Source organism: Pteropus vampyrus, unplaced genomic scaffold, assembly GCF_000151845.1.
Source record: "Pteropus vampyrus isolate Shadow unplaced genomic scaffold, Pvam_2.0 Scaffold25, whole genome shotgun sequence".
NCBI classification, from domain to species: Eukaryota; Metazoa; Chordata; class Mammalia; order Chiroptera; family Pteropodidae; genus Pteropus; species Pteropus vampyrus.
Window position 1 is genome coordinate 6,249,569 of NW_011888806.1, and position 20,572 is coordinate 6,270,140.

Genomic DNA, 20,572 nt, shown 5'->3' on the forward strand with positions numbered 1-20,572 from the left:
TTTTTTTTTTTATTTAATCTCAAATGGCAACCAAAATATAAAATGTACAACCAAAAGACACAAAATGTATTGTGACTTCATTAAATACATAAATGGGAAATTTTATTTTTGTAGGAACGAAGATTATGAAACTGAAGATAACTATTCTTTAATATATTGGTTAAGTCGATAGAATAATTTAAATAATAAGAAACGTGTGCTTTCTCACTGACTCTGGTCTTGTTACATGCTTTTCTTTGTTACTTCTGGCATTCTTTTGTTAACAGGCATGAGGCAAATGATATGAGAGAAATTTATGCTCTTTTCTAAACCCAAAGATGCCCAGCAAACCCACATACAAGATCTAGTTCTCTGAGGAGTAGAAAGGTCTTGTCTATAATTCAAACAGACAAACCCTCTGTGGCATCTGCATGGAAATAGGAAGGCTGCTACTGCTACGTGAGACAACATAACAAGTACAGTGGTAAACAGTTAAGGTTTTCTTCATGAAAGAATCTGAGAATCTATAACAACGTGTTTGGTACAGAGGGCAGAGAGGGCATCATATACCAACCTGACGACAACAAACAGAATTAGCATAAAGCCCAACATCAGGTTTAGAAACTTGAGTTCCTGACTTCATTAAAGGACCATATACTCCCATTGCTGCAAAGACCTTGGTATCAAATAAATTGAATTTTGTGAACCCAAGTTATAAATCTAGTCTACAAACTACACACTACCTTGTTTGTTTAAGTTGACTTGGATCAAATTTACTCACAGAGTCTTCTTTTTCACAAAAGCCTTGTAGATGTCTAGCAGCCTGCTTAGAATACAGTGTCCATTTTGTAGAGGGAACCAGTGTACTTCATTCTATATTTGTCATATCTGAAGTTACAATAGTTAAGAAATTTACAAAAATTATATAAGTAGCAAGAATTTCACCTTGTTTCAACATGAATATATGTAATACTAACTCTTTCTATTACATCACAATAAAACTATTTGGTGTCTTTGAGGCTGGGAGAACTAGTATGGTAAAACTATAGCTATAAAGCAGACTTTAGGCTCTATGAAAGTGAGACTATGTGTACATCATCCCCAGCACCCAAACAAATGCTTGTAACAATGTAGGCATTCACAAATAGTGAATAAATAAATGTACAAACATCCATCTAAAAAGTTGAAATATTGCAATTTTTCAAAAGCAGTCCAAATATTTTAAACCTCTTTATGGGTTAATTATAAAGCTCATGTAATTTCCACTGTTTTACTTTTAATAGTTTAATATAAATATCAGAAGTTAATGATTGGAACTGGAATGGCTCTATTTAATTCTACATTTTCTCTTGCTTCGGTAAAATATACAATCCTGTTGGTCCTGAATTCTCAGACACAGGTGGCATTCCTGCTGACATAAGTAGTGAGAACACTGCATCAGTCATTAGAAAATTATATCAGACATATGCTAGAACTACTTAGCAGCTGAAACACTGAAGAGACAGCATTAGAGAAAGAAGATAAAAAGAACTGGCAGAGAGAGAATGTGGATGCATCCCCACATCCTAAACCACCAAGGATTTCAAAAGCAGCTAGGCAAGAACTTAATGGGGAGCAGTTTAATTGCACAATTAAGAACAACTGTTTTCAAACAAGCCTTAGCATAATGATTAGGTACAGTAAATAGAGAATATAAAATTGGATTAGGACACTGAAAGAAGTATGTTCTGTTCTAAGCAACTAGAACACCTGTCTGGAGTGAATTATTGTACCAAATAATTGTATCTAAACTATCAGAAACACTAATATAATTTAAGGCAATTTTCCTGGACCAATGTAGTATTAAAATTTTTAAATAATTTTTTCATCTTTTGACTATAGCTACAAGAAATGTGCATAATTTAAGAGATTTTAAAACATGGTTAACCATTGTCACAAATTTCAAAGATAATCCTTGATAGCAATTCCTATGTGTCTTCCATTTTTCTCCTATACATTTTTAAAAACAAATAATTACTTTAAACTAAAAAGAGCATCTGTTAAGAGTGTTTGAATATAATACACAATGCTACTTCTACCACTACCATTACTACTAATAATATTGACTACAACAATATTTAACTCAATTCTAGCTACTTTTATTATTAATTCTTATACAATTCTATAAAGCAGATATTATCCCTCATTTTACTTATAAAAAGACTGAGTTTCTATATTTTAAGCAATTGTCCAAAATTATAATTGGTTGAGCTAGAACCTAAGACCATTTCTATATAATACCCTAGTACTTACTCCAACCATTATACTACAGTGCTTCCCATATTCTTGTTGATAGAATATAAACAGCAAAATCTCTGTTGAGGCTTTTGTAAATTATGCAGTTCTATAACTCATGACTACTTTATTTCTCAATAACTTAAATTATTTTCAGAATATAGTTGCAGTATTACCTCACCTTTAAGACATTTATATTATACTATACTATACTATTATATTATTATATTATATATTGTATTATATTATATTACATTATGAATTTATTTGTTGTCTGTTCCCTTGAACTGGAATTTAAGCTCTGTAAGAACAGGGATTTTGTTTTATTCGGTGCTGTATTCTCAGTAGGTAAAGTGGTTTGGTATAAAATATGTAGTTCCTCAATACAGTCTTTAAATAAATAAGTAATAAATGGGACTCCAGCCCCTGGCTCAGGCTGCCAAAGGGTTTTCATCTTTAAACCCTTGCCTTATGCTTATGTTTATCCATCTCGCTTTTTCTAACTTATAGTTGCAAATTTTTTATTCTGCCGTTACAACAGTGTCTGCTCAGGCCTGCTTGGCTGACCTGGGTTACTGGACTTCACATTCCAGTTTCTAGAAGCGTCTGTATGTTTCTTCCTTGGACAGTCCAATCTCACTTTCTTCTCCATGGAGCTAATGAATTCAGCTACTATAGTTGGCCTAGAATAGATACCTCCAAATCATTTCCATAAATGTGTCCTTTCCAATATTCCATTCATTTGTACCAATGTTTTGTTTACAAAATTTTCATTGCCTCATTTATGCCCACCAGTGAAGTATTTGTCAAAAACAGAAAGATTAACATATGTTAAAAATGTTATAATCAACTTAGATTAAGCATGACATTATTCTCCTCTCAGATGGTCACTTTTGGCTCAAATTAATGCTGAAACAGCATTAGCATTTACTAAAACCTCATTACTGTCATGAGGAGCTGCTGCTGCTGCTCCACTTGTGATGCCTTCCTCTTTGCAGAGGAGCATCCATTAGAGCAGCTCCTGGCCTCCATTCACCCTTTGCTCTTTTCCTCTCAAGAGAAAATGACTGATGGCATCAGTGGTAAATCTGGAAAAAATAAACCAATCATGGTTGGCTCAGCCTTATGCTGCTTCTTCTTTTGGGGATCTATTGATTTTCTCACGAAGGGGAAGTTTTTCCTGCTCCCGATTTGCCAGCTTTTAGGTGGACAAATTTGCCTAATTATAAGGACCAATGTTAGAAAGGTGGTATTCTGGCCCTTTTACATTCTTTCTTCATATATCTCATATTGTTTGAACCAAAAGCTGGAAACTTGGCATCATAATCTTTTTAAAACTTTTCTTGCTTTAGTAGTATTTTCCCCACATCTGATTCTTAGTCAAAAAGTGCAAATTAGGTAACATGCTCAGAATATAAATTGGTTTAAATTTAGGAAGACTCCTATTATACAAATAAGTGAACTTAGTCATTTCTTGATGTATATATTTTGTTTTAGTGTATGTCTAATGGCTTTGCAACTATATTATTTTAGCAGAATAATTTACTGACTTATTAGTTTGTGTTTTGATCTCCTTGCTTATAAGAAATTCAAAAGAAGGAGAGGTGTTTTTCCTCCCTCAAGACCACAAAGTTGGCTAGGCCTTACTTTGATGAGTATAGAAGCCCTTACTTTAAAGGGTTATAAATAGCTTTTTTTTTTTTTGGCCTTTTCAGATTAAAGATAAAGGTTAATAGGTACTCGATGATGAGAGGCAAAGAGAAGGTATAACTGGCCAATCTTAGGAGGGAGAAAGTAAGTTTCCTGCTACTAGGAAAAGGATGAGGATGTAGAAATTTCACCAAATGGCATATATCTTGCCCCCTCTCCACCATAAAAAGAGAACCAGGGAGGCACAGCTACAGCACATCTTTGAAGGCTAATGTTTATGACCATACCTGGCATGGCATCTATGAGTCCACTCAGGCAACAGCATCCAAAATAAAATGGAGGACCAGACGTCATAGCAATATAGTGACCATATGAAATATTATAAACCACTGGGTAGTTTGAACCAGGACCCTCTCTCATTTTATGACTATCATGTAGATTCCTTGAATACTGAAATAAGCTTCAGGAGCATCATAAAAAGACCTAAGATGAAATTTCTTGTTAAATGCTAAAGAAGCAATTCAAATTGAATTTTATTTAAAAAAAAAGTACAGTTTTTCTTTCACCAAAATATTATAGAGCATTCGTACCACTACTTTAAATTATTTTTATTTTTTTGTTTATAGCTCCTTTTTTTCTTTAAGTTAAAATTTACTTATAATGAAGTACTTAAGTGTTTGTAACCTATAATGCCATCACAGAATGTTAGATAGAAAACATTTCATCCCAAAAGTTCCCTGATGCATTTTCCCTTGCCTCCATCCCTGGAGATTACTACTATTCTAATTTTTTGACATAATAAATTAGTTCTACTTGTTCTAGAATTTAATATAAATGGAATAATATAGCACGCAATCTTTTGTGTAAGGCTTCCTTCTCTCAGGATAACGTTTTGTAATTCATCCATGTTGTTGCATGTATTAAGGATTCATTCTTTTTTACCGCTAAGTAGTATCTCATAAAAATATGCCCTAGTTTGTTTTTCATGCTATTGGAAACTTAGTTGGTGTCCAGGTTTTTAGCTATTATAAATAAAGCTACTATAAACATTCCAGTACAATTATTTAGAAACATAAGCTTTTTCTTTTACTGGTAAACAGCTAAAATCAGGTTTGCTTCGTCATCAGGGATATGTGTATTTTGTTTTATATAAAACTATTAAAATATTTTTTTGAAGAAGCTCTGCCATTTTCACTTCCACCAACAATGTGAGGGTTCTGGTTCTGGTTGATCTACATCTTAATCCCAATATTGGTATTGTCGGTCTTTTTAGTTTTCATCATTGTGGTGAGTATTTCAAATAATTCTAAAATTTGAATTTAATATAAGCTAAATTATACAAAATGAAAAATTATAATAAAGGCTAATGAGTTTATATGAGGTAAGGGAACATATCTGTTTTCCTTATCATGAACATTAGTGTTTAGGGAATTGCTTGACATAGTAAATGAACCATTAACATTTGTGAAGTAATGCAATTATGTAAATATTATCTAAAATGTTTTTTCAATTATTTTCCTTTGCACTAAAATTGCAGAGGTAAATTGAATAATTCAGTCCTTTCATTTCTAGCCTCTAAATATCGTATTCATTTTTGATCACAAATATAATTGTCAATTTAAATTCATATCATTCATTTCCTAGAATATTATCAAATTTTGCTTATTGCTCTCCTCCCAGGTTTTCCCTTCAATCATACTTGAACTCTCAGAGCTTTTTCTCTCCTCTAATTAATAGAATTAATACCATCTCAATTCTGCCACCCAATTATATATCTATTTATATTCCAGTACTCATTATGTCTCCATGCTTTTACCCATTTTGTTTCCTTCATGTATAATGTCTTTTCCCTGGTCCATCTTGTGTCTGTCCCACTAAGTATCCATGCACATATCTAATTTTCCTTTCTGGATAGAAAGAGTTAAAGGAAGGAAATATTATACCTGCAAGTCTGGTTGTTTGGAACTAAAAGTGAGTACTAAAATGTCTAAGAGGAGGCACAAACCACATTCAAATAGAAGATTCTATAGGCTCATGTACAGAAGGCACATCAAGTCAATAATAATTCAATAATTTCCCAGGATATAAGCAGAGCAAAGCAGAGGTCCTTCTGATGTCCATAATGACACAGGACAGAGTCTGGGTGTCTGCTATAGCCAATGCTGCCAATGTTTCTTGCCTCATCAAATGTTGCTGTTGATTGTTGGTGCTCTAATCTATAAGCAGATATGCCTGTCTATATAGGTGGTCCTATTCCTTAAACAGGTCCTATGCCTTAAACTGTCAAAGTCACCCCTCATACTCTCCAGTACTTCTGGCCGCTTATACTGTTTCTCCATTAGAATTTCAGTTCCAAGGGAGCAACACCTTGTCCATATTGTTGTGACTTTATTGACGAAATATTTGTTGAATACAAATATCCCTATACTGGTTGAGGTCCTAGGAGTGAGTTTGGGCTTCAAAATAAAGTTTTCTTTTACTCTGAAAGAATCTCATCTTTGATGAATGTTTTCTTATTTCATTACTTTTCAGGTATTGGGGGCTAATTGCTCCATTTTTTTTTTTCCTTCAAACACAAAGACCAATTTACTCATTAGAGGCAGTGGTGTTTTTTAATACACAATGATTACTGACCCTAGTAAGTGGATGTGGTTGTAAATTTATGAGTCTTTTCATCTCTTTATAAAGCAAATGCAAAAATATACAATTTAACCTTCAAGGAACATTCTGTTATAAAGCCACAGCAAAATTCTTTAATATTTTCAATGGACAATATTTTCTGCCTTCCATGCTTTCATACATGTTGTTCCCTTTCCCAGACATTTCTGATTTGTCTATCTATTCCTTCAAATTTCAGTTTAAACATAACTTCTACAAGGCACTTTATTTGAATACTTACATTATATTGGGTATCTTTGCTCTACTTTCTCTTAGCTCTGTATCATCAGATGCTACATTAGTTCTTTATTTAAAGACTGTCTTCCTCAGTACAGCTCATGTTGATCTTGTTCTTTGCTCTATTCCCAGTACTTTTCACTGTGCCTGGTACAAATTTGTATTCAACAAATGTTTATTTAATAAATAAGTGAAATGCCTAATAATCTTTAAAAAAATGTTTATTGTTATACCTCCGGAGCCTGCAATGACAAAATAAAGAAATAAAGAGAATCTAAGAGAAATTGGTTGAGAGAAAGAGAAATAGGGGGAGGAAGGAAGAAAGAGAAGAAGAGATAGAGGGAGGGAGAAAGGAAGATTTTGGTATTAAAAAGGTATCAGTGAAAATTTAGAAGTAAAACTAGACTGTCCTCTATTCCCCATCATCAGTATACATGGAAATGATGAAGATTCTTGTCACTAGTTGATTTTAACATCACTAATATAAAATGTACTTAGTTTTTACTGAACCCCAGTTAAAGAGGCATAAAATGTCTATAATTAAAAACAATATTTTAAGTGTTTCTAGCAGTATTGAAAACATATCAAATAAAGAAAGCAATATTAGTAATAATCAAGGTCATGTATTTCCTTCTAAAACAATCTGTGTGTGCATTCTATAGATAGTAAGCAGCCTAAGTGCTTTTTAATGAGCAAAACTTCAGCTAAAGGTTTTAATTTTAATTTAATATTGAAGGAAAAATTTAATTACCTAATCGAGTATATTCGGAATACCTCAATAATTTAAGGGTACTTCAAATTTAATTATGAGTAAATTTTCACCATACATTTAATTTCCAAATAAATTGTCTTGTGCATCATACATAATTTTAAACTATTTTTATGTACAAAAATGAGAATTATTTTGATTTATTTATGTGGAAAACTTAATGGATTAAGACTACTAGGTTAAGGGGAGAGGTTTTGGTTAAGATGGTGGAGTAGGTAAATGCATTAAAATTACAATGAAAATATAGAATAATCAACCTGGAGAATCATCCAAAGACTGGCTAAACAGAACTCCTATAACTAAGAATATAAAGAAGAGGCCACCGCACCGAAACTGGTAGGAGGGGTGGAAACCCAGAATGGGCTGGTCCCACACCTATGTGTGGTGGTTGACCATTGGGAGGGATATCTCAGGGGCACAGATCCCCCACAGAGGCGTGAGGGACCCCAGCCCCACAGTGGAGTTTCCCAGACCAGAGTTCCAGTGCTGGGAAGATGAGTCTTCACAAAAATATGGCTATAAAAATCAGCAGGAATTGCAACCATCTAGCTGAGACAGAAAGCTCCTAGACACTCCAGATGTCCTCTTAAAGGACTCACGTATAGACTCACTTGCTCACAGGCACTCATCCTGGACTCTTGTGAAGGGACAGCAGCTCAGGAGGCACCAGAGACAAACAGGAAAAGACCAAGTTGTGCGGCTTCAGGGAGAGGGCTGGATAGACAGCAACCATTATTTCTGCATTGAGCTCTCCTCCTGTGCAGCCTACAGGCAGGCATCATCTTGCCTGTGTTGAGCCCTTCCCCCACAGAGCAAAATATGAATCTGAAATTGCCAGTGAACTCTGCTCACTCCACCCTGGTGACTCCCTGAGACCCTGCCCAACCCAAATGATGCACTGCAGGTGACACATCTGTGGCTGGACAACTGCCCTTGGCTCATGTACAGCAAGAAACTCATTCAGCAGCATTCAAGAGGCCTCAATTCATATACCTCTAGAGACACTTTTGGTAGTAGGAAACCACTCCCAGCCAAGCTGCAGTATTTCCTGAACAAATCTTGGGGTCTGTGAGCCTACGGCAAACAGTGGCTAGCCTTGGTGTAATCTGAGACTTTTGCGAGTAGTCACAGGCTCAGCAACAGCATCAAATTTGAATCTGCACTAACCTTGTAAACACCACTTGTAAAGGACCACCTGACTTGCCCACAAGCGGCATACCCAAAGGGTGGTCTCAACAGGCACATGAGCCCACTGGAGCAATTCCTACTTTGTGGGGTCAGCCATCACAAAGCCGATCATATGCTGTGGGTGTGGCCAATCTCCACAGCCAATCAGCTCGGGAGTCAATCCCACCCACTGATGTGCCAACAGTAATCAAGGTTCAACTATAACAGGAGAGTACACACAACCCACACAAAAGATACTCCTGAAATACCTAACACAGGTGATCAGGGAGACTATACCACTAGGCCACACAGGGCACCTACTATATAAGGCAACCCAGCCAAGACTGAGAGATGTGGCAAATCTACCTAATACATAGAAATGACTACAGAGAGGCAGCCAAAATGAGAAAACAAAGAAACATGTCCCAAATGAAATAATAGGAGAAAACTCCAGATAAAGAACAAATGAAATAAAGACAAGCAACCTACCGGATAGAGAGTCCAAAACCCTAGTTATAAGGATGCTCAATGGTCTTAGAGGAAGAATAGATGATCCTGGTGAGAATTTCAACAAGGAGATAGCAAGCATATAAAAGGACATAGAAATCATAAACAAGAAAGTCAGAAATGAAGAATGCAACAGCTGAAATGAGAATACACTAGAAGCAGGAATCAATGGCTGATTAGTTGAAGCAGAGGATTGAATCAGCAATTTGGAAGACAAGGTAGCAGAAAACACCCAATCAGAACAGCAAAAAGAAATAAGAATTTTTTAAAAAATGAGGAAAGTTTAAGGGACCTCTGAGACAACATTAAGCATAAGAACATTCACATCATAAGGGAATCAGAGGGAGAAAAGAGAGAGCAAAAGATTGAGAACCTATTTGCAGAAATAATGATGGAAAATTTCTCTATCCTGGCGAAGGAACTAGACATACATGTGAGGAAGCCCAGAGAGTCTAAAATAAGATGAACCCAAACAAGCCCACACCAAGACACATCATAATTAAAATGGCAAAGTTTAAAGATAGAGAACAATAAAAGCAGCAAGAGAAAGGTAGCTAGTTATTTACAAAGGTACTCCCATAAGATTGTAGACTGATTTCTCAATAGAAACTGTGCAGAACAGAAGGGGTTGGCACAGAATATTCAAAGTGATAGAAAATAAAGACCTATGACCAAGACTACACTACCCAGCAAAGCTATCAATTAAAATTGACAGTGAGATAGAGCTTCCCAAACAGGAAAAAGCTAAAGGAATTTATCACTACCAAGTCAGTACTATAAGAAATGTTAAAGGCACTTCTTTAAGAAGATAAGATTAAATATTCTAATCAAAAGGCATAGGGTAGCTAAATGGATTAGGTAATGAGACTCATACATATGCTGTCTACAAGAGACCCACTTCAGATCAAAAGATACATACAGACTGAAAGTAAAGGGAAGGAAAAGGATATTTTATGTAAATGGAAATGAAAAAAAAGCTGGGGTAGCAATACTTACATCAGTAAAATAGACTTTAAAACAAAGGCTATAATAAGAGACAAAGACATTACATAATAATAAAAGGATCAACCAACAAGAGGATTGTTTATCATATATAAGCCTATGCATCATATATAACCTTTAGGCAACTAAATATATAAAGCAAATCTTGATCCACATAAAAAGAGAAATTGACAGTAGTATAGTCATACTAGGGGACTTTAACATCCCATTGAATCCAATGGACAGATATTCCAGACAGAAAATCAACAGAGACACAGCTATCTTAAATGACACACTAGACCAGATGGATTTAATAGATATTTTCAGAGCATTTTACCCCAAGGCAGCAGAATATATATTCTTCTCAGTGCACATGGAACATTTTCCAAGACAGACCGCATGTTAGGCCACAAAACAAGTCTCAGTAAATTTAAGAAGATTAAAATCCTCTCAAGCATTTTCTCTGACCACAATGGTATAAACTAAAACTCAAGTACAAGAAAAAAACGAAAAATACACAACACATGGAGGCTAAATGATGTGCTACTAAACGATGAATTGGTTAACAATGAGATCAAAGAAGAAATTAAAAGATACCTTGAGACAAATAAAAACGAAAGCACAACAACTCCAAATCTATGGGACACAATAAAAGCAGTCTTAAGCGAATAATTCATAGCAATACAGGCCTACCTCAAGAAACAAAAATTTCAAACAAACAACCTAACATTATACTTACAAAAATAGAAAAAGTACAGCAAACAAAGCCCAAAGTGAGTAGAAGGAAGAAAATAATAAAGATCAGAGTGGAAATAATGAAATAGATTCTAAAAAAAAAAAAAAAAAAAAATACAAAAGATCAGTGAAACCAAGAGCTGACTCTTTGAAAAGATTAAAAAAAAATTGATAAACATTTAACTAGACTCATCAAGAAAAAAAGAGAGAAGACCCCAAAAAATAAAATCAGATATGAAAGAGAAGTGACAACTGATGCCACAGAAATACAAAATATTTTTAAAAAATACTATGAGCATTGTATGTCAACAATTTGGCAATCTGAAAGAAATGGATAAATTCTTAGAAACATACATTCTTCCAGACTGAGTCAAGGAGAAACAGAAAATCTGAACTGACTGATTACTACTAACAAAATTAAATCAGTAATAAAAAAAACCTTCTAACAAATAAAAGTTCTGGACCAGATTGTTTCACAGGTAAATTTTACCAAAACAGTCAAAGAAGAATTAACACCTATTCTTCTCAAAAACTATTCCAAAAAATTCAAGGGAAGGAAAGGTTCCCAAGCTCATTTTACAAGCCCACCATTACTCTAATTCTCCAAATAGACAGACATTATAAAAAAAGAAAATTATAAGCCGATATCCCTGATGAATATAGATACAAAAATCCTCAACAAAATAATAGCAAACTGAATTCAAGAAGAACATTAAAAAAATCATACACCACGATCAAGTTGGATTTATCCCTGGGATGCAAGATTGGTTCAATATCCACAAATCAATTAATGTGATGATAAAATCATATGCAGAAAGATAACAAGGAAAGATAAAATCATATGCAGAAAAGCATTTCACAAAATCCAGCATCTATTTATAATAAAAACTCTCAACAAAGTGAGAATAAAGGGAACTTACCTCAACATAAAAAAGGCCATATATGACAAGCCCATAGCTAACATCATACTCAAGGGAGACAATCTAAAAGCATTTTCCTTAAGATCAAGAATAAGACAAGAATATCTACTTTCATCATTTCTATTCAACATAGTATTAGAAGTCCTAGCCATAGCAAAAAAATAAAGCAATAAAAGACATCAAAATTGAGAAAGAAAAAGAAAGTAAAACTGTCATTATTTACAGGTGACATATACTATATAGAGAGAACCTTAAAGATTCCACGAAAAAACTGTTAGAACAGTTTTTTAATTCAGTGAAGTAGCAGGATACAAAATTAATATTCAGAAATTGGTTGCATTGTTATACATCAAAAATAAACTATCAGAAAGAGAAACTAAGAAAACAACTCCATTTACAATTACATCAATAAAAACTACCTAGGACTAAATTTAACCAGGAGGTAAAAGATTTGTACTCAAAATATTTTAAAACACTGAAGAAGAAAAGCTGGAGATACAAATAAATGGAAGCATACACTGTGCTTATGGATGGAAATAATTAACATTGTTAAAACGTGTATACTACCCAAAGCAGTCTATAGAATCAATGCAATCCCTATCAAAATACCAATGGCATTTTTCTTTTTCTTTTTTCTTTTTTTTTTTTTAAGGCGAGGCAATCCTTGGTTGACCTCACAGATTGCAAGGATCTTGTCAGCTTACAATCCCTTATTTTTTTATTTTTTATGCCTGCAGCACCTGTCTTCCTAGGTGGTCTCCCATCCAAATACTAACCAGGCCCGACTCTGCTTAGCTTCCTAGATCAGACAGGATCGGGCTTGTTCAGGGTGGCATGGCCATAGACTACCAATGATATTTTTCACTGAACTAGAACAAATAATCCTAAAAATTATGTGGAACAAGAAAAGCCTGCAAATAACCAAAATGATAATGAGAAATAAAAACAAAGTTGGAGGTATTTTGCTAACTGATATCAAACTATACTACAAAGCTTTTGTAATCAAAACAGCATAGTACTGGCAAAAAAAAAACAAAAAACAAAAAAAAAACCTGACATATTGATAAATGGAACTGAATAGAGAGCCCAGAAATAAATCTACACCTATATGGTCATTTAATCTATGACAAAGGAGGCAAAATATACAATGGAATAAAGACAGTATATTCAATAAATGGTTTTAGAAAAATTGGACAGAAAGATGTAAAAATAACAAAACCAAACCACTTTTTTCTTCCCTATACAAGAATAAACTCAAAATGGATTAAAGACTTAAATGTCAGACCCTAAACCATAAAACTCCTAGAAGAAAACATAGGCAATCACTCTCTGACATTGCTTTTAGTGATATTTTTTTCTGATATATCTCCTCATGCAAGAGAAACAAAAGAAAAAGTAAACAAATGAGACTATATCAAACTAAAAAATTTTTGCTCAATAAAGGAATCGTCAGCAAAAAAAAAAAAAAAAAATCATACAACACACTGAATTGTAGAAGATATTCACCACTGATACATCTGATATTGAGTTAATACTCAAAATTTATAAAGAACTCATAAAACTCAACACCAAAAAACAAAAGATCCAATTAAAAAAATGGGTAGAGGACCTACAGAAGCATTTCTCCAAAAAGGACATACAAATGGCAAATAGACATATGAAAAGATGTTTAACATCACTATTCATCAGAGAAATGCAAATTAAAACCACAATGAGATATCATCTCACATCTGTCAGACTGGCTATCATTAATAAGTCAAAAAACAAGAATTGGCCAGGTTATGGGAAAAGGAAACCCTGGTGCACTGTTGGTGGGATTACAAATTGGTGTAGCCACTATGGAAAACAGTATAGAGGTTCTGCAAAAAAATTAAAAATAGAACTACTATAAGACCCAGCAATTCCATTTCTGTGTATTTATCTGAAGAAATCCAAAACACTAATTTGAAAATATTTGCATGGCTATGTTCACTGCAGTGCTATGAACAATAGCCAAGATAAGAAAGCAATAAGTTCCCATCAACAGATGACTGGATAAAGAGGTGGTACATATATACAATGGAATATTACTTGGCCATAAAAAACATAAAATCTTACCATTTTACAACCTCATGGACAGACCTAGAGAGTATTATGCTAAGTGAAATAAGTCAGACAGAGAGACAAATCCTATGTGATCTTGCTTATATGTGGAATCTAAGGAACAAAATAAAGAAAATAGAAACAGACTCATAGATACAAAGAACAAAATGATGACTGTCAGATGGAAGGATGGTGGTAGGCTGGGTGAAAAAGATGAAGGAATTAAGAAGCACAAACTGGTAGATACAAAATAGTCATGGGGATGTAAGGTACAGTGTATGAAATAGTCAATAGTATTATAATAACTATGTATAGTGTCAGGTGGGTACTAGAATAATCAGGGAGATCATAAATTATATAAATGTTGAACCACTATACTTTTACACCTGAACTTAACATAAAATGATACTGAATGTCAACTCTAACTGAAAAATAAAAAATAGTAAAAAAAGAATACTGCATTAAGGAACAATACGGAATAAAGAAACATTACATCCTTATATAAGAATCTTTAAATGCTTTTTTAAAATAAAGATAATAAAAATGTTTTATTTTATTTGCAAAAGTAAGTTATTTTAAAATAAATTATTACTAACAACTAATTTCAATATTTTATTTATGATTTACATAAAAAATAACACTCCTCTTTTTTTATTAAAGGAAATATTTCCAGCAAATAATGTTGATGGAAATTTTAGGAGAGTGCATATTGTTCATGACGTTCATGTACTGCAAGGAAGGCACATTCTATAGAAACCAAAATGCCTTAATTTTATAAGAATGTGTTAATGATTAAAATAGCAGTATTTCTTTTTCAGTTAATTGTACAAAATCCTCATAGAAAGCAAAAGATTCACATGATGCAAGAAGTTTTAATTGACTGATTGAAAAGAAATTAACCAGACTGGACTTTTTACATACAACTGAATTTTTTATATTTTGTTTTGCTTATAGATAGTTAAAAGGACTGTAATCTTTCTATCTATCATCTGTCTGTCTATCTATCTATCTATCTATCTATCTATCTATCTATCTATCTATCTATCTATCATCTATCTATCTATCTATCTATCTATCTATCTATCTGAGGAACAGGGAGGGATTTCCTGAAATAGCACATCTAAATCAGACCCTCGAGACTTTTATAGCAAAGCAGGCTGCAGTTAAAGCCTTTATAGTCTTCTATGGTTAAAATCAATCTTATTCACCATTTATGTAAGCTTGCTGATGAGTTCAGAATCAGTTCAAAGGTCTCTGATCACATCCTCCTGGTAAAATTACATTCTCCATTGTTTGTGTCTACACTGTACCCTGCACAATTCTTTACCGTTCTTATTTTTTTAAGTCACCCCTTTGAGGACAGAGACTATTTTATAAATGACAATGACTAAATTGTCTCATGTTATAAATTGTGGTAATAATAAACTTGCCTCGACAAACATATTATTTCCTATTGAAATCTTTAGTTATTTAGCCATAGTTATAAAAATTGTCCCAGTCAATAATATGACATTTAGACACACAAATCACATATTAGATTACTATAAAATGTTCATAAATATTTCTACCTAGTTTAGAGTTATCAAATTCTATTATTCAAAAAATTATTTTCAATCAATAATCTTATACCACTAATCACTATTAAACTCTCAGATCCAATGCACCTTAGATTCACTAGACAATAATAACTATGGTCATAAAGTTATAGACTTATATAAATAATTAAGTACTGGCCCTTCAAAATCTAATCGAATCTGCTACTTGATTCAGAGGGTTTATATTTTTATCAGGTCTCTTCTCAGACATCTCTTTGTAACAGAGTTCTTTATTCTCCCACGTAAGCACTTGGTTTTCTACTTATCTTATTTTTTTAAAATACAGAACATCTGTATACATGTTTTAACAGAGCATTGATATATGTACACACATATGTATATGTATACATATATGTGCATCATGCACATGCATATACAGATATATTTTTATGAATGTATATGTTTTGTATACATATATATGTATGTATATGGGTGTGTCTTTGTATGTGTGTGTGTATGTGTGTTTATTGCCTATCTTAATGCCATAGAGACATTCAATTTAATGATATAGCTCCAACCAGGAACAGAAGAACAGTAATAGGTAATGTATATTTGTTGAATAAATAAACATCAGTCACAATAACATTTTATTTTTTGTTCAAAGGAGGCTTTGTCTCAGAAACGTATAAAAAAATTTATTTGATAAAATTATTATCTTATTAGATAAAGAAAGGTTAAGTAGTCTGTAGTTATAGCAAAGTAGCAAATAGAAAGATAAGCATAAACATTTATACAGCTTAAGGTATACATCTTTGCTAGTTATTGCTAGGAACAAAAGCTGAAACAAATTTATTTCAAAACTAATTAATATACTTGGTTGGTGTTTACTAATATTGAAATTGTTAATCCTAAATAACTATTTTAAAACTCAACTCTCAGATAACCACATGCCTTTTTTGACTAACTCATCGAATCCAACAGGATATGAGTTTTAAAACATGATTTTCTAACTGATATATATTGAAATCTTTTTTGTGGGCATAGTAACCAGATGGATTATATCTGAACAAAGAATGTAGGTGTTTTCATACTAAGAACAAATTCACATTGTTGTATGATTTACACAAGGATTTTTCATTGACACTATTAACATTTTGAGCTGGATAATTTGTTTTGTGGGCTGTCGTGGGCATTGTAGGATGTTAAGCAGCATCCTTGGATTCTCTATCCATTAGATGCTACCCCTCTCTGAATTGTGGCAACCAAAAATGACTCCACATATTACCAAATGTCTCTGGAGGAGCAAAACTGCCCCAGTTTGAGAACCACTGATTACTGAAAATAATTCCTCATGCAATGTACGAACTAAGGATCTTTAAGCTTCAATTAATCCAAGATTATTCAGAAAGGCCTGTTAGTTTTCCCCATATTCTTATGTATATTATAGCGTTATAATTAAAGATATTACCTACTATTACTCAGTGTCCTAAGACAACTCCCAGTTTCTTTTGACTCTCAGTGTTTACTATGTATGTCTTGTGGATCCCTAATGCTTTCAGGCACCTTACAGCTTACATAGGGAAGAAGGGAAAACCAAGGGAGTATATTTTAAATATAATTTCTAATTCTTTTAATTTCTGGATCCATGATCAGTGATTATATTTTTTGAAATTCAACACCAAAGTTCAAAGTCCATTGCCCTTTGTAGAAATTATGCCTTTGATATCTTTTTTAACAAAAAGAAAAAAATGCTATCCTGTCTCTGTAAACAACAAAGAAACACTCTCAACACTGTAATAAAAGCTACTAGTTGTCTCCCAGCATCTATACTCTCCTTTCTCTCAGAGTCAAGGAGTATATAGTTTTTTGTATAGGCTTATAACCACACAGAGTAAAGATGACATTTCCTTGCTGCCACTGCAGAAGGCGTAACTGTGATTCTAATTTGTAAGTTATGTCAACTCACATTTTGTGTGCATGTAAGACAGTCATCTTGAACCATACCAAGTAAGGCAATCCCTAAGCCAAACAGAACAACTAGATAAAAGATTACTTTGTAGGACAGACTCCCCTGACCATTTTTTGTTTGTTTTTTGTTTGTTGGTTGGTTGGTTGGTTTTTTTTGGATGGCTATTTTGGATCTGTAACAATAACCAAACTAATATCCTAACTGATAAAAGCAGAGCACCAATAGAGATAAAGATCTACATTAGGTACATTTCCATTGATTTGCATTTATGAGAAAAAAATTGCTAAAAGTAAGATAAGGTTAGTATATAATTGGAACTGTGCCCTGATGAACCAAAAGAAGTAAAATGGTCTGTCTGAAACCTGTTATGAAGAGAAACTGAGCAACTTCATCAACTTCAGTAGGAATTGTGAAGATAAATAAGTACCAGGGATGTAATGTGCAACACAATGACTATAGTCAACACCACTGTATGTAGGTGTGAATATTGTTAAAACAGCAAATCCTGAGTTCTCATAACAAGGAAAAAAAATAATTGTGAACTCATTATTTGACAAATTGTAATATCCTGTTGTTAATAATCATATGATGCCTGATCTCTTATTTTTACATTTGAGTTGTTACAATATGATAACCATAGTGCACTTTCATTATCTTAAGGAAAGTACTTCATCTATTGAGGTTGCTTTGGAAAGAAATATTAAAATCTTTGCTTCATAGTACTTATGACCACATTTAAGAATACTCTTCCCACTATGTACATACGCCACCAACCAATACACTAAAAATACTAGAAATTCACAAGTAATCAAACTTATAATTCCATGTTATCACAAGCCCACAGTTTACAACAATAGTTTGGCTAATAGGAAAAACAGATATATTTTATGAAGTGTAAAAGAAAAAATCTAAGTATGTATGATACTGCAAGATTTCTCTCCCTGGTACGATCCATGAATTTAGATGTGAGTTTATGACCTGTATAAACCTTCACTTTGACAATGACAGCTTGTGCTTCCATGTGCAACAGGCATTTCATTTTAACTTATCTCTCTCATCTACATGAATAATAGTTGTAGGTTTTGTGACTGAGTCCTGGATCCTCTATACTTCAGCATGATAAGAGAAATCATTCATTTATTTATTCACAGAAGCTGAGCTTATAAGGTTGTTTCTACATATAAAGTGGAAGACCCATTCTCACTCTGCTTTGATCAAGATACAGGCTTGAGCCAAAGAGTTCTAGTAATATCAAAAATTGATTTGATTAGCACACCTGGGAAAAAATAAATAAGTGTAATTCTTAAAATGTGTGGCACAGTCATATAGAATAGTTATTTGTGGAGCACTATTATACATGAGGATGCTGGAAAGTGACTACGTCATCAGGCTGTTGTAAAGATTCACTAAGATTGGTATATTTAGAGTGTTTACCATAGTGTCAGGTGCATAGTAAACTCAGTAAATATTGCCTATAAATTGTTATTGTTAATACTTTTCTGCTCCATTTAGGAGACCAAGTACTTTTTTAAAAACCTGAGATTTTTAAACCGGATCTTATAAAAATCACAAAGTAGTTGGTTAATAACTGATATAATTTTATGAAATATACTATATATTATTTATTAATTAAATCAAACATCAAATATATTTATATGAATAAAATTAATGTACATACGTAACTATAATATAAATATGTCATGAAAGATATTTTAATATTTCCTACCTAGGCTTCTTTTCTTATTGTCATTTGATTTTGTGAAATGCTTATTCCTTGCTTGTGTTCAAACTGATACAAATGATCCACTCTACTTTTTTCATTTCGGTAAAATTGTTTATGATAGATTATATACTAATGCAAAGTTTAAAAAATCTTTTCTATAAGGGTAGATTATTAGGCATTAAAGTACAAAGTTTTCAGCAACAGTTTTTTAAATATAACTGTAGTATTTAACATTTCTGCTTGTTGAGTTACAAATTTATAATGATGCTGAAGGGTCCAAAGGTATGGTTCTTCTATAAATCTGTTCTCACTTATTCTGACACCTAGATTTGGGAGAACTTAAAAGAAGGACATGACTTAAAAAGAAAGGGAAATGCTTCTGGTTATGCTCTGCTTGAAGACATACCCAAATCATACATTTTTCCCCCATCCTTGCCCCTGCACAGTACATTTATTAGAATGCACTGTACTATTTGATTACTTTTTAAAAATCATTTATAAATGACTAACCCTACCTGCAATGTCTATGTTTTTGCTGCTTAACTGGTCCATTTTTACTCCATATGGACATTTCTGAAGTAAGTTTTATTAACCTCACAAAAAATACATGTCCAACTGATCTTTCAAATTTAATTAATTTAAATAGTGATATATAACTTTCTTAGTTAAATACAAAAATGATTTGAAAATATATTTCCTTTTGCAAGTTGAATAAAAAAGTTGTTAATAAAAGTTGTTAATAAAAAAGACATGAGACATAAAAATGACAGTAGAAATAAAACAAAACAGCAAGGAGAGCAATCATACATACTGTCAAAACATTTGAAAACATATCATTGAGGAGGAATATTGGGCCTGGACTCAATTAACTAAATAACTCTGTCTTTAGTAGCACCAAACATAAAATCTTCATTTACTATTATTGAATCAGTTTAGAATGATAATACAATGTAGTTTTTTAATGTTTCATCAATTAATAAGTATAAGACAACTCATGATTCAGAAATACATTTTAATTACACTAACAAACAAAAACGCTTTTGCTTAAATACCAGAACAAATGAAGCCTAAAATTAGCAAAAGGAAAGAAATAATCAAAATTAGAGCAGAATTAAATGAAATTGAAAACAAAAAAATAATAGAAAAAATAAATGCAACAAAAAGCTGGCTCTTTGAAAAGGTTAATAAAATTGACAAATCTCTGGCTAGACTCACTAAAGAAAAAAGAGAAAGGACACAAATAAACAAAATCAGGGATGAAAGAGGGGAAATTACAACTGACTTCGCAGATATACAAAAGATCATACAAGAATACTATGAAAAAGTATATAACACCAAATTTAATAACCTAGAAGAAATGGACCAGTACTTAGAAAAATACAACCT

At 32.8% G+C, this 20,572-nt stretch overlaps 1 protein-coding gene and 1 pseudogene across 1 annotated transcript in view; both read right to left on the reverse strand.

Moving 5' to 3' along the window:
- Positions 1-20,572, reverse strand: part of CCSER1 (coiled-coil serine rich protein 1) — a 1,102,883-nt gene that overhangs the window by 285,475 nt on the left and 796,836 nt on the right. The window lies entirely within an intron of this gene.
- On the reverse strand, positions 12,606-12,723 carry LOC111737288 (annotated as a pseudogene).